The sequence below is a fragment of the Cryptomeria japonica genome, unplaced genomic scaffold (assembly GCF_030272615.1).
Source record: "Cryptomeria japonica unplaced genomic scaffold, Sugi_1.0 HiC_scaffold_58, whole genome shotgun sequence".
Classification (NCBI taxonomy): domain Eukaryota; kingdom Viridiplantae; phylum Streptophyta; class Pinopsida; order Cupressales; family Cupressaceae; genus Cryptomeria; species Cryptomeria japonica.
The window spans coordinates 376,449-390,000 of record NW_026728880.1 but is presented as its reverse complement, the minus strand read 5'-3'; the positions used below and the strand labels follow the sequence as shown (position 1 = coordinate 390,000).

The window sequence follows — 13,552 nt, the reverse complement described above, 5'->3', positions numbered from 1 at the left end:
CGACCGAGTAAGGCCACTCAGAGACATCCATTTCCCAGGCATATGCCCCCTACGCACTTTTGGTGGTGCACCCCGCACGAACAATCCCGCCTCGACCAGCCTGAACAATTCCCCTCTCGAAGGAAGGCCTCGGCCTTAATCGTCCACGACAAACAGCTCGACGAGGCATGAAGCACCCACGGGAGCCGGAGCATGACGATGCAGAGTCTCGGTTCACAGGAGCCTGGGAAGAACATCCCGTACGGAACCCTTTACCCGAAAACATCCGAACCGCACATGCTCGCGACAGTCCTGCCGTTAGAGAATGCACCGTGCACGCGACCGAGTAAGGCCACTCAGAGACATCCATTTCCCAGGTATATGCCCCCTACGCACTTTTGGTGGCGCAACTCGCACGAACAGTCCCACCTCGACCCCGTAAACAAGCTTTTTTGCCTCGAAGAGTTCGTCGGAGACGAAGAAGCAACCTTCAGTGCAAACGTAGCACTCTTTTGTGCAACCGCCCAAACAACGCCCCCTCTACCCTCTGTCGAAACACTCGGCATTGCTGCTCCCTAAGGTGAGCTTCTCCTCATAGGCAATTCCGCTCTTATCCGGTCACGTTTGTGTGCCCGAATTTCGCAAGGCAACCTCCATGGGACATGGAAAAGACTCGAGAAGAGAGCTCGCTCACGGGAGAGAGAAGCCAAGGAGACCACGAGAGTGCTGAGAGTGGGACAGCGCTGAATAGGCGGGAGAAGCCTGCGCGTATAAACGGAGATATATATCCAATTGCAACGAAGGAACGTGCCAAAGATCGAGAACAATGGCAGAAATGCTAGTAACGTGCACTTCGGGACCAACGCATCACCGGAAGACAACCGCCAAACATCGAAAGAGTCGCGATGCTCCGCAACCTACGTGCAAAGCGGTCGCACACCGGGTAAGGGAGTGAGAGCCCCAAACATAGCTGGGCGAGGCGCTCACTCCGCTCTTTAATATCTCGTTAATACCGCCAAGGAAATGGCACAAGCACACACACACAAGCATCCTCGGAAGAGGACAGTTCGAGTGACAGGTCAAATCCAAGAGTTCCGAAGACTACCTCCAGGAACAATCGGGAACAAGACCGATTACAAGTCGTCGAGTCTGTTACTGGGCGAACACGAGATGCGCACAGGAAATCGATCAGCCCTCACAATGGCCCAAGGCCAGAGATCGGACTGCTACGATTTACCCCAACAATCATCGTGCCACTCTTCGCAGAGAGGTGATAGACGCCAACGAGCCCGCGCATAGCAATCGAGGTGTAAAAAGGGCGTTGAAGGCAGGAAGCCTGGACGAAAGAGGCTACGAGGTCACCTCGAAGCGGTCTAAGAATCGGGCGCACTTGGGGCGACTACCAGTGCCAACCCCTTATCCCGCGGTGCGTCCGACACACAGAAATTTCCAAGGCGGCCAAGGAGCCTCCCCGCATAGCAATCGGGGTGTGAGGTTACGGATGCAGCATTGATAGCAATCGAGGTGTGAGGCGAAGGATGCAGAAGTGAGAGCCGAGGGATGTAGCAGAGATAGCAATCGGGGTGTGTGATGCAGAAGAGATAGCAATCGAGGTGTGCGGTGGGAAGGGCCCAGCAGCCAGAATGCATGAAGCGACGGATGAAGCAGTGATGACAACCGGGCTGTGAGGAGAGGAGGGATGCAGCCAAGAAAGCAATCAGGGCTCGAGGCAAGGGATGCATCAAGGATAGCAATCATGTTGTGAGGCGAGATTCCAAAGGCTAAACGTGAGAGGCTGCAGGGTCGACTCAGAGAGGTCTATGCATGTGAGAGGCTGAAAGCAAGGTCGACTCGGAGCGGTCTATGCATCGGGCGCGCTTGGGGCGACTACCAGTGCCAACCCCTTATCCCGCGACGCGTCCGACAAAGAGAACGTTCCAAGGCGGCAGAGGAGGTTACCAGCCGAAGGATGCAGTAGCAATAACAGGTATAGTTCCGCGGCGGCCGAGAAGACTCACCGCATAGGAATCGGGATGCGAGGCGAGGGATGCGGCGGGAAGGCCCCGACGGCTAAACGGAAGAGGCTGCAGGGCCGCCTCGGAATGGTCCAAGCATCGGATGCGATTGGGACGACTACCAGTGCCAACCCCTTATCCCGCGATGCGTCCGATACACAGATAGTTCCAAGGCGGCCGAGGAGCCTCACCGCATATCAATCGGGGTGCGAGGCGAGGGATGGGGCGGGAAGGCCCCAACGGCTAGACGGAAGAGGCTTCAGGGCCACCTCGGAATGGTCCAAGCATCGGACGCGCTTGGGGCGACTGCCAGTGCCAACCCCTTATCCCGCGATGCGTCCGATACACAGATGGTTCCAAGGCGGCCGAGGAGCCTCACCGCATAGCAATCGGGGGTGCGAGGCGAGGGATGGGGCGGGAAGGCCCCAACGGCTAGACGGAAGAGGCTTCAGGGCCGCCTAGGAATGGTCCAAGCATCGGACACGCTTGGGGCGACTACCAGTGACAGCCCCCTATCCCGCGATGCGTCCGATACGAAGATGGTTCCAAGGCGGCCGAGGAGCCTCACCGCATAGCAATCGGGGTGCGAGGTGGGGGATGCGGCGAGATGGCCCCAACGGCTAGACGGAAGAGGCCACAGGGCCGCGTCGGAATAGTCCAAGCATCGGACGCGCTTGGGGCGACTACCAGTGACAACCCCTTATCCCGCGATGCGTCCGATACGAAGATAGTTCCAAGGCGGCCGAGGAGCCTCACCGCATAGCAATCGGGGTGCGAGGTGGGGGATGCGGCGAGATGGCCCCAACGGCTAGACGGAAGAGGCTGCAGGGCCGCCTCGGAATAGTCCAAGCATCGGACGCGCTTGGGGCCACTACCAGTGACAACCCCTTATCCCGCGATGCGTCCGATACGAAGATAGTTCCAAGGCGGCCGAAGAGCCTCACCGCATAGCAATCGGGGTGCGAGGTGGGGGATGCGGCGAGATGGCCCCAACGGCTAGACGGAAGAGGCCACAGGGCCGCCTCGGAATAGTCCAAGCATCGGACGCGCTTGGGGCGACTACCAGTGACAACCCCTTATCCCGCGATGCGTCCGATACGAAGATAGTTCCCAGGCGGCCGAGGAGCCTCACCGCATAGCAATCGGGGTGCGAGGCGAGGGATGCGGCGAGATGGCCCCAAAGGCTAGACGGAAGAGGCTGCAGGGCTGCCTCGGAATAGTCCAAGCATCGGACGCGCTTGGGGCGACTACCACTGCCAACCCCTTATCCCGCGATGCGTCCGATACACAGATAGTTCCGAGGCGGCCGAGGAGGTGGGGGATGCAGCGAGATGGCCCCAACGGCTAGACGGAAGAGGCTGCAGGGCCGCCTCGGAATAGTCCAAGCATCGGACGCGCTTGGGGCGACTACCAGTGACAACCCCTTATCCCGCGATGCGTCCGATACACAGATAGTTCCGAGGCGGCCAAGGAGCCTCACCGCATAGCAATCGTGGTGCGAGGTGGGGGATGCGGCGAGATGGCCCCAACGGCTAGACGGAAGAGGCTGCAGGGCCGCCTCGGAATGGTCCAAGCATCGGATGCGCTTGGGGCGACTACCACTGCCAACCCCTTATCCCGCGATGCGTCCGATACACAGATAGTTCCAAGGCGGCCGAGGAGCCTCACAGCATAGCAATCAGGGTGCGAGGCGAGGGATGCGGCGAGAAAGCCCCAACGGCTAGAGGGAAGAGGCTTCAGGTCCGCCTCGGAATGGTCCAAGCATCGGACGCGCTTGGGGCGACTACCAGTGACAACCCCTTATCCCGCGACGCGTCCGATACACAGATAGTTCCAAGGCGGCCGAGGAGCCTCACCGCATAGCAATCGGGGTGCGAGGCGAGGGATGCGGCGAGAAGGACCCAACGGCTACACGGAAGAGGCTTCGGGGCCGCCTCGGAATGGTCCAAGCATCGGACGCGCTTGGGGCGACTACCAGTGACAACCCCTTATCCCGCGACGCGTCCGATACACAGATAGTTCCAAGGCGGCCGAGGAGCCTCACCGCATAGCAATCGGGGTGCGAGGCGAGGGATGCGGCGAGAAGGACCCAACGGCTAGACGGAAGAGGCTTCGGGGCCGCCTCGGAATGGTCCAAGCATCGGACGCGCTTGGGGCGACTACCAGTGACAACCCCTTATCCCGCGACGCGTCCGATACACAGATAGTTCCAAGGCGGCCGAGGAGCCTCACCGCATAGCAATCGGGGTGCGAGGCGAGGGATGCGGCGAGAAGGACCCAACGGCTAGACGGAAGAGGCTTCGGGTCCGCCTCGGAATGGTCCAAGCATCGGACGCGCTTGGGGCGACTACCAGTGACAACCCCTTATCCCGCGACGCGTCCGATACACAGATAGTTCCAAGGCGGCCGAGGAGCCTCACCGCATAGCAATCGGGGTGCGAGGCGAGGGATGCGGCGAGAAGGACCCAACGGCTAGACGGAAGAGGCTTCGGGTCCGCCTCGGAATGGTCCAAGCATCGGACGCGCTTGGGGCGACTACCAGTGACAACCCCTTATCCCGCGACGCGTCCGATACACAGATAGTTCCAAGGCGGCCGAGGAGCCTCACCGCATAGCAATCGGGGTGCGAGGCGAGGGATGCGGCGAGAAGGACCCAACGGCTAGACGGAAGAGGCTTCGGGTCCGCCTCGGAATGGTCCAAGCATCGGACGCGCTTGGGGCGACTACCAGTGACAACCCCTTATCCCGCGACGCGTCCGATACACAGATAGTTCCGAGGCGGCCGAGGAGCCTCACCGCATAGCAATCGGGGTGCGAGGCGAAGGATGCGGCGAGAAGGACCCAACGGCTAGACGGAAGAGGCTTCGGGTCCGCCTCGGAATGGTCCAAGCATCGGACGCGCTTGGGGCGACTACCAGTGACAACCCCTTATCCCGCGACGCGTCCGATACACAGATAGTTCCAAGGCGGCCGAGGAGCCTCACCGCATAGCAATCGGGGTGCGAGGCGAGGGATGCGGCGAGAAGGACCCAACGGCTAGACGGAAGAGGCTTCAGGGCCGCCTCGGAATGGTCCAAGCATCGAACGCGCTTGGGGCGACTACCAGTGACAACCCCTTATCCCGCGACGCGTCCGATACACAGATAGTTCCGAGGCGGCCGAGGAGCCTCACCGCATAGCAATCGGGGTGCGAGGCGAGGGATGCGGCGAGAAGGACCCAACGGCTAGACGGAAGAGGCTTCAGGGCCGCCTCGGAATGGTCCAAGCATCGGACGCGCTTGGGGCGACTACCAGTGACAACCCCTTATCCCGCGACGCGTCCGATACACAGATAGTTCCGAGGCGGCCGAGGAGCCTCACCGCATAGCAATCGGGGTGCGAGGCGAGGGATGCGGCGAGAAGGACCCAACGGCTAGACGGAAGAGGCTTCAGGGCCGCCTCGGAATGGTCCAAGCATCGGACGCGCTTGGGGCGACTACCAATGACAACCCCTTATCCCGCGACGCGTCCGATACACAGATAGTTCCGAGGCGGCCGAGGAGCCTCACCGCATAGCAATCGGGGTGCGAGGCGAGGGATGCGGCGAGAAGGACCCAACGGCTAGACGGAAGAGGCTTCAGGGCCGCCTCGGAATGGTCCAAGCATCGGACGCGCTTGGGGCGACTACCAGTGACAACCCCTTATCCCGCGACGCGTCCGATACACAGATAGTTCCGAGGCGGCCGAGGAGCCTCACCGCATAGCAATCGGGGTGCGAGGCGAGGGATGCGGCGAGAAGGACCCAACGGCTAGACGGAAGAGGCTTCAGGGCCGCCTCAGAATGGTCCAAGCATCGGACGCGCTTGGGGCGACTACCGTTGCCAACCCCTTATCCCGCGATGCGTCTGATACACAGATAGTTCCGAGGCGGCCGAGGAGCCTCACCGCATAGCAATCGGGTTGCGAGGCAGATTATTGGGAAGGGAACCCCCTGGGATGCGGCTCAAGCAGTGCCCAAAGGGACTGGAATGCGGAATCACATCGAGAGACCCAAATGCTATACGAGGGCTCAAATCGAATTATCGATTTGGCCACGACATGGACGCATCGGAACGACTACCTTTGCCGAACCACTCGCAATTGCATCCATACCGAAACCAATAGACATTTCCGTTAGAGCCCTCGCATAGCATTCGGGAATCTCGCATGCCCCTCTAAATCGACCAATGCTGGCGCTCAATGAAAATCCGAGCGCTACCACCGTTCGAGCGCCAGCATTGGTCGAGTTAGAGGGGCACGGGGGAGAATGCTCCAGTCAACACCTCCCCTATATAAGTTATTTGTCCGATTCTCGCACAACCGTAGTCTGCCTCGTCGAATCAAACAACGGTCCCAGATTCCGACTTCCGTTCCGTAGAGACCCAAAAGCTAGATGGAGGCTCGCAAGAAAGAGAGTCGGCGCATAGCAATCGGGTTTCTCGAACGTTTAGGGACCGAGCTCACTTGCGGATAGGGCAAAATCCGCCAAGCAACCCAAAAGCTAGACGGGGGCTCGAATCGAATCGCCTAGGCGGCCACAACAACGACGTGTTGGATCGACTACCAGTGCCAAACCATTCAGCAAGACTAGTCTGTGTCGAGGCCGGATAGAGATTCTCAGAGAGCGCCCGCATAGCATTTAGGAGACCTGCCGCGTCCCTCACACTCGACAAATGGTGGTGCACGTTTATAAATCCGAGCGATCCCAACCCTTTCAAGCACCAACATCGGTCGAGATAGAGGGGCACGGAGGGGGCTGCGTGAGACAACACAGTCCCCTATATAAGTTATTTGTCCGATTCTCACACATCCGAAGAATGGTCATCAAATCGGACAACAGCCCAAACTTCCGACTTCCGTCCCAGAAAGCCCAAGAGCTATCTAAAACGTTCATGGCCGGAACTCGATCGCGGCTATACCAGTCCGCCAAGCAACCCAAAAGCTAGACTGGAGCTCTAGTCGAATCACCTCTGTGGCCATTGCAAGGACGTGTTGGAGCGACTACCATTGCCGAACCATTCCGCAGGTCGAGTCCATACCAAGGCCGCATAGAGATTCACGATGAGCTCCTGCATAGCAATCAGGAGACTTGCCGTGTCCATCACAATCGATAAATCCTGGTGCAAGATTTTTGCATCCGAGCGCTCCAACCAGTCGAGCACCAGCATCAATCGACATAAACGGGCACGGGGGGAGGATGCTCGAGAACACTACCTCCCCTATATAAGTTATTTGTCCGATTCTCAAGCAGCCGAAGTCTGGTCATCGAATCGGGTCAAAGACCACAACTTCCGACTTTACCCACAATGCAAGTCATCGAATCGAACATCGGCCCCCGAGTCGGACTCCATGCGTATGTCAGGTCATCGGACCCAAATTCCGCCTTCCTGCGCATGGCGGGCCATCAATATCAACTCGGTCATCGGACCCAAACTCCGCCTTTTTGCGTATGGCACGCCTTCAAATCGGTCATCGGACCCAAATTCCGCCTTCCTGTGCATGGCGGGCCATCAACATCAACTCGGTCATCGGACCCAAATTCCGCCTTTCTGCGCATGGCACGCCATCAACTCGGTCATCGGACCCAAATTCCGCCTTCCTGCGCATGGCAGGTCATCGGACACAAATTCAGACCTCGCCAATATGCCTACGTATCGAATCGGTCATCGGACCCAACTTCCGACTTCATCCATACTGTAGGGTCTTTGAGGTTGGCGCGGTGCGCTCAACCCAGGGAGTCGACCCATCGAAGCATACACCTCCCCTATATAAGCTATTTGTCCGATTCCCACACCTGTGTAGTTTGCACCTCTGACCAGGACATCGACCCCAACTTCCGAACTCGACTGCAACGACGGCACCAGCGCCTTGGTGCGCACCTTGCGACGCACAGTCCCAACATTCGCCTTCCTGCACATGGCAGGTCATCGGACCCAAATTCCGACCTCGCGAGTATGCCTACATATCGAATCGGTCATCGGACCCAACTTCCGACTTCATCCATACCGTAGGGTCTTTGAGGTTGGCGCGGTGCGCTCAACCCGGGGAGTCGACCCAACGAAGCATACACCTCCCCTATATAAGCTATTTGTCCGATTCCCACACCTGTGTAGTTTGCACCTCCGATCAAGACATCGACCCCAACTTCCGAACTCGCCTCCAACGACCGAACCAGCGCCTTGGTGCGCACCTTGCAACGCACAGTGCCAACATTCGCCTTCCTGCACGTGGCAGGTCATCGGACCCAAATTCCGACCTCGCGAGTATGCCTACATATCGAATCGGTCATCGGACCCAACTTCCGACTTCATCCATACCGTAGGGTCTTTGAGGTTGGCGCGGTGCGCTCAACCCGGGGAGTCGACCCAACGAAGCATACACCTCCCCTATATAAGCTATTTGTCCGATTCCCACACCTGTGTAGCTTGCACCTCCGATCAGGACATCGACCCCAACTTCCGAACTCGACTAAAAAGACCGCACCAGCGCCTTGGTGTGCACCTTGCAACGCACAGTGTCAACATTCGCCTTCCTGCACATGGCAGGTCATCGGACCCAAATTCCGACCTCATGAGCATACCTACTAATCGAATCGGTCATCGGACCCAACTTCCGACTTCATCCATACCGTAGGGTCTTTGAGGTTGGCGCGGTGCGCTCAACCTGGGGAGTCGACCCATCGAAGCATACACCTCCCCTATATAAGCTATTTGTCCGATTCCGACACCTGTGTAGTTTGCACCTCCGCTCAGGACATCGACCCCAACTTCCGAACTCGCCTGCAACGACCGAACCAGCGCCTTGGTGCGCACCAAAAGTGCGCACTTTTGGAGGGCACTTTTCTGCGCTCCAAAGGTGCGCACTTTTGGAGGGCACTTTTCTGCGCTCCAAAGGTGCGCACTTTTGGAGGGCACTTTTTGGAGGGCACTTTTCTGCGCTCCAAAGGTGCGCACTTTTGGAGGGCACTTTTTGGAGGGCACTTTTCTGCGCTCCAAAGGTGCGCACTTTTGGAGGGCACTTTTTGGAGGGCACTTTTCTGCGCTCCAAAGGTGCGCACTTTTGGAGGGCACTTTTTGGAGGGCACTTTTCTGCGCTCCAAAGGTGCGCACTTTTGGAGGGCACTTTTTGGAGGGCACTTTTCTGCGCTCCAAAGGTGCGCACTTTTGGAGGGCACTTTTTGGAGGGCACTTTTCTGCGCTCCAAAGGTGCGCACTTTTGGAGGGCACTTTTTGGAGGGCACTTTTCTGCGCTCCAAAGGTGCGCACTTTTGGAGGGCACTTTTTGGAGGGCACTTTTCTGCGCTCCAAAGGTGCGCACTTTTGGAGGGCACTTTTTGGAGGGCACTTTTCTGCGCTCCAAAGGTGCGCACTTTTGGAGGGCACTTTTGTGCACTCCAAAGGTGCGCACTTTTGGAGGGCACTTTTCCTGTGCTCCAAAGGTGCACACCTAGGTGAGCACCTTCGACCACACCTTGTAGCACACCAAACTCTGACTTTCGACTTCATCCGCAATGCAGGGTCTTTGAGGTTGGCGCAATGCGCACAACCAGGGGAGTCGACCCATCAAACCCAACACCTCCCCTATATAAGCTATTTGTCTGATTCTCATACATGCGTAGCCTGCAGGAGCAATTAGGACATCGACCCCAACTTTCGGCTTCTAAACGAAAACAAGGTCTTTGAGGTTGGTGTAATGCGAACAACTAGGGGAGTCAACCCATCAAACCCAACACCTCCCCTATATAAGCTATTTGTCTGATTCTCATACATGTGTAGTCTACAGGAGCAATTAGGACATCGACCCCAACTTTTGACTTCTTAACGAAAACAAGGTCTTTGAGGTTGACGTAATGCGCACAACCAGGGGAGTCGACCCATCAAACCCAACACCTCCCCTATATAAGCTATTTGTCCGATTCTCATACATGTGTAGCCTGCAGGAGCCATTAGGACATTGACCCCAACTTTTGACTTCTTAACGAAAACAAGGTCTTTGAGGTTGGCGTAATGCGCACAACCAAGGGAGTTGACCCATCAAACCCAACACCTCCCCTATATAAGCTATTTGTCTGATTCTCATACATGTGTAGCCTGCAACAACGATTAGGACATCCACCCCAACTTCTGAATTCGTCTGCGTTGACCGCACCAAAGGTGCACGCCTTGGTGCTCACCAAAATCCGACTTCCGACTTCTTCTGCTATGCGGGGTCTTTGAGGTTGGCGCAGTGCGCACAACCAGGGGAGTCAACCCACCGAATGCAACACCTCCCCTATATAAGCTATTTGTCTGATTCTCATACATGCGTAGACTGCAGCAATGATTAGGACATCCACCCCAACTTTTGACTTCTTAAACAAGACAGGGTCTTTGAAGTTGGTGCAGTGCACACAACCAGGGGAGTCGACCCATCAAACGCAACACCTCCCCTATATAAAGCTATTTGTCCGATTCTCATACGTGTAGTCTGCAGCAGCGATTAGGACATCGACCCCAACTTCCGAATTCGTTTGCATTGACCGCACCAAAGGTGCACGCCTTGGTGTGCACCCTGGAGTGCACTTTGGTGCTCACCTCGGTGCACACTTTGGTGTGCACCTCGGTGTGCACCAAAGGTGCGCACCTTGGAGCGCACCAAAGGTGTACACTTTGGAGCGCACCACATAGGGTCTTTGAGAGGTTGGCGCAGTGCGCACACCAAGGTGGGTGTTGAGGTGCGTGCCGAGGTGGGTGGGTGCTAGGGTGCGCTCCATGGTGGGTGCCAGGGTGGGTGCGTGCTAGGGTGGATTCCAAAGAGGGTCATAGGGTGGGTGCCAAGGTGGGTTGGTGATATAGTGGGTTCAAAGGTGGGTACTAGGGTGGGTTCCAAGGTGGGTCACAAGTTGGGTGCCAGGATGCGTGGGTGTTAGGTTGGGTGCCAAGGTGGGCTCCTGCGTGGGTGGGTGCTAGGGTGGGTTTCAAGGTGGACGCGAGGGCGGGTGCCAAGGTGGGTAACAAGTTGGGTGTTAGGATGGGTGAGTGCTAGAGTGGGTGCCAAGGTGGGTGGGTGCTAAGGTGGATGCCAAGGTGGTTCACAGGGTGGGTGGGTTCTAGGGTGAGTTCCAAGGTGGGTCACAGGTTCAGTGCTAGGGTGGGTGTCAAGGCGGGTGTCGAGGTGCCTGGGTGCTAGGGTGTGGATGCCAATGTGGGTCATAGGGTGGGTACTAGGGTGGGCTGCAATGTGGGTGCCAAGGTGGGTAACATGCTCGGTGGGTTCTAAATTGGGTGCCAGGGTGGGTGTGCACCCACCTTGCCCGAGGTGGGTGCCAAGGTGCCAGTGTGGGTGGGTGCTAAGGTGGATGCCAAGGTGGGTGAGAAGGTGGGTGATAGGTTGAGTGGTAGGATGGGTGGGTGCCAAGATGGGTCACAGGGTGGGTGCAAGGGTGGGTAGGTGCTAGGGTTGGTGTCAGGGTGGGTGGGTGCTAGGTTGGGTTCCAAGGTGGGTGCGAGGGTGAGTGTCAAGGTGGGTCACAGGTTAGGTGCTAGGATGGGTGAGTGCTAGGGTGCAAAGGTGCCAGGGTGGGTGCTAGGATGGGTCGATGCTAGGGTGAGTGGCAAGGTGGGTCCACAAGTGTCAAGGTGGGTGCCGAGGTGGGTGCCAAGTCGGCGACTGCTATGGTGGATGCCAAGGTGGGTCACGGGGTGGGTGCCAAGTTGCTAGGTTGGGTTCCAAGGTGGGTGCCAACGTGGGTGCTAGGGTGCGTGGGTTAAAGGGTGTGTCACAACGTGGGTGCCAGGATGGGTGCGCACCCACACTGGCCAAGACGGGTGCGGGTGCAAGGTTGGGTTCCAAGCCCGGTCACAGGCTGGGTGCTAGGATGGGTGGGTGCCAAGGTGGGCACCAGGGTGGGTGCACCCACCCTGGCCAAGGTGGGTCACGGGGTGGGTCCTAGGGTGGGTAACGGGGTGGGTACTAAGGTGCGTGCCAAGGTGGGTCATAGGGTGGGTGCCAAGGTGGGCACCAGGGTGGGTGTGCACCAACCCTAGCCAGGGTAGGTCACGGGGTGGTTGTCGGGGTGGGCGTCAAGGAGCCAAGGTGGGTGGCAAGTAGCCAAGTTGCGTGCCAAGGTGGGTGTCGGGGTGGGTGCCAAGGATCCAAGGTGGGTGCCAAGGAACCAAGGTGGGTGTCTGGGTGGGTGCCGAGGTGGGAGCCAGGGTGGGTCCCAAGGTGAGTGCAAAGGTGGGTGCCAGGGTCAAGGTGAGTGCCAATGTGGGTTCCAAGGTGCCAGGGTCAGGGTGAGTGCCAATGTGGGTTCAAAGGTGCTAAGTTGGGTGCGAGGTTGGGTGCGAGGGTGGGTGGGTGCCAAGGTGTGCTAGGTGGAAGCCCGGGTGGGTCAGCATCCCATGGGTGTCGAGTTGGGTGCCTGATGGGTGCTTCTTGTCAAGTTTTAGTCGTCGGGACTCATTTCGAGCCTTAGAGGTCGTTTCTTGTCCGGTTGCCCTGTCTTCGACCTGGGAACCCAATTTTGGTCCTCGGGTCCCATTTTTTTTTGTCTCGCATCCCACTTTTGGCCTGTGGCCTTTTCGGGGTCGATTCTCGTTTTGGGCATCAGAGCATGTTTCTTCTCCTAAAACCCAATATTTGTTTATTAAGTCTCGGAACACATTTTTGTTCTCGTGGACCCATCATGGGTCTTGGAACGCATTTGTGGTCCTTGGGTCCCATTTTGCATCCCGAAACTTGTGTTTTGGTGCTTGATCCCTATTTTGGGTGCCCACCTTGCACCAAGTGCGCACCCGGGGCAAACCGAGCGCCTTGGTGCACCGGGGCAAGATCGAGCGTGCACCCGAGGCGCCCCGAACATGCACCAAGGTGCACTCGGCCCACATGTGAGCGCAGGTCGTTGCGCCCGAGGTGGTGTGTGGGCACCGCGTTGCAGACGGGACACTGCACGCACACGACGCCCCCTCCAGGTGCACGCACGTAGGCCGGGCCGGGTGCACACCCGACGCCCTAGCAAGGTGCGCGCACCCGGGCAGGGCTCACACTTGGCGAACGGGGCGCACTTCGCGAGGGAGGGTGTGCACCTCGACGGGGGTGGGTGGCCGGGGTGGATTCGCACGTGGGTCGCGGTTTGCTAAGTACACACTGCGACAAGCTCATAACGGGTGCGATCATACCAGCATTAGTGCACCGGATCCCATCAGAACTCCGCAGTTAAGCGCGCTTGGGCCGGAGTAGTACTGGGATGGGTGACCTCCCGGGAAGTCCCGGTGTTGCACCCTTTTTTAGTTTTTCGCCGGGCGTCGCAATGCTATTTGAATAAACCTTTTGCCCGTTTGCGTTCTCGTCGGGGCCGGGCCGGGCCGGGGTGCGCTGCCCGCACTACCGCGCGCGCGGGGGGCGACACCGAGCGCGCACCCGAGGCACCCCGAGCACACAGGCCACGGTGCAACCCGGGCGTTGTGCGCGCACCCCGGTGCGCCCGAGGTGCTGCGCGCGCACCCAGGTGAAATCGGTGTGCACCTCGGCCAGTGCGCGCTCGGTCGAGTCGCGCACGT

The 13,552-nt window shown here is 58.4% G+C and overlaps 1 non-coding gene across 1 annotated transcript; it reads left to right on the top strand.

Annotated features, from left to right (window-relative positions):
• The first annotated feature begins 13,157 nt into the window (after positions 1-13,157).
• On the top strand, positions 13,158-13,276 carry LOC131863269 (5S ribosomal RNA). The gene has a single exon (XR_009362201.1). It is a non-coding gene; the product is annotated as a 5S ribosomal RNA (ribosomal RNA).
• Positions 13,277-13,552: the final 276 nt, after the last annotated feature.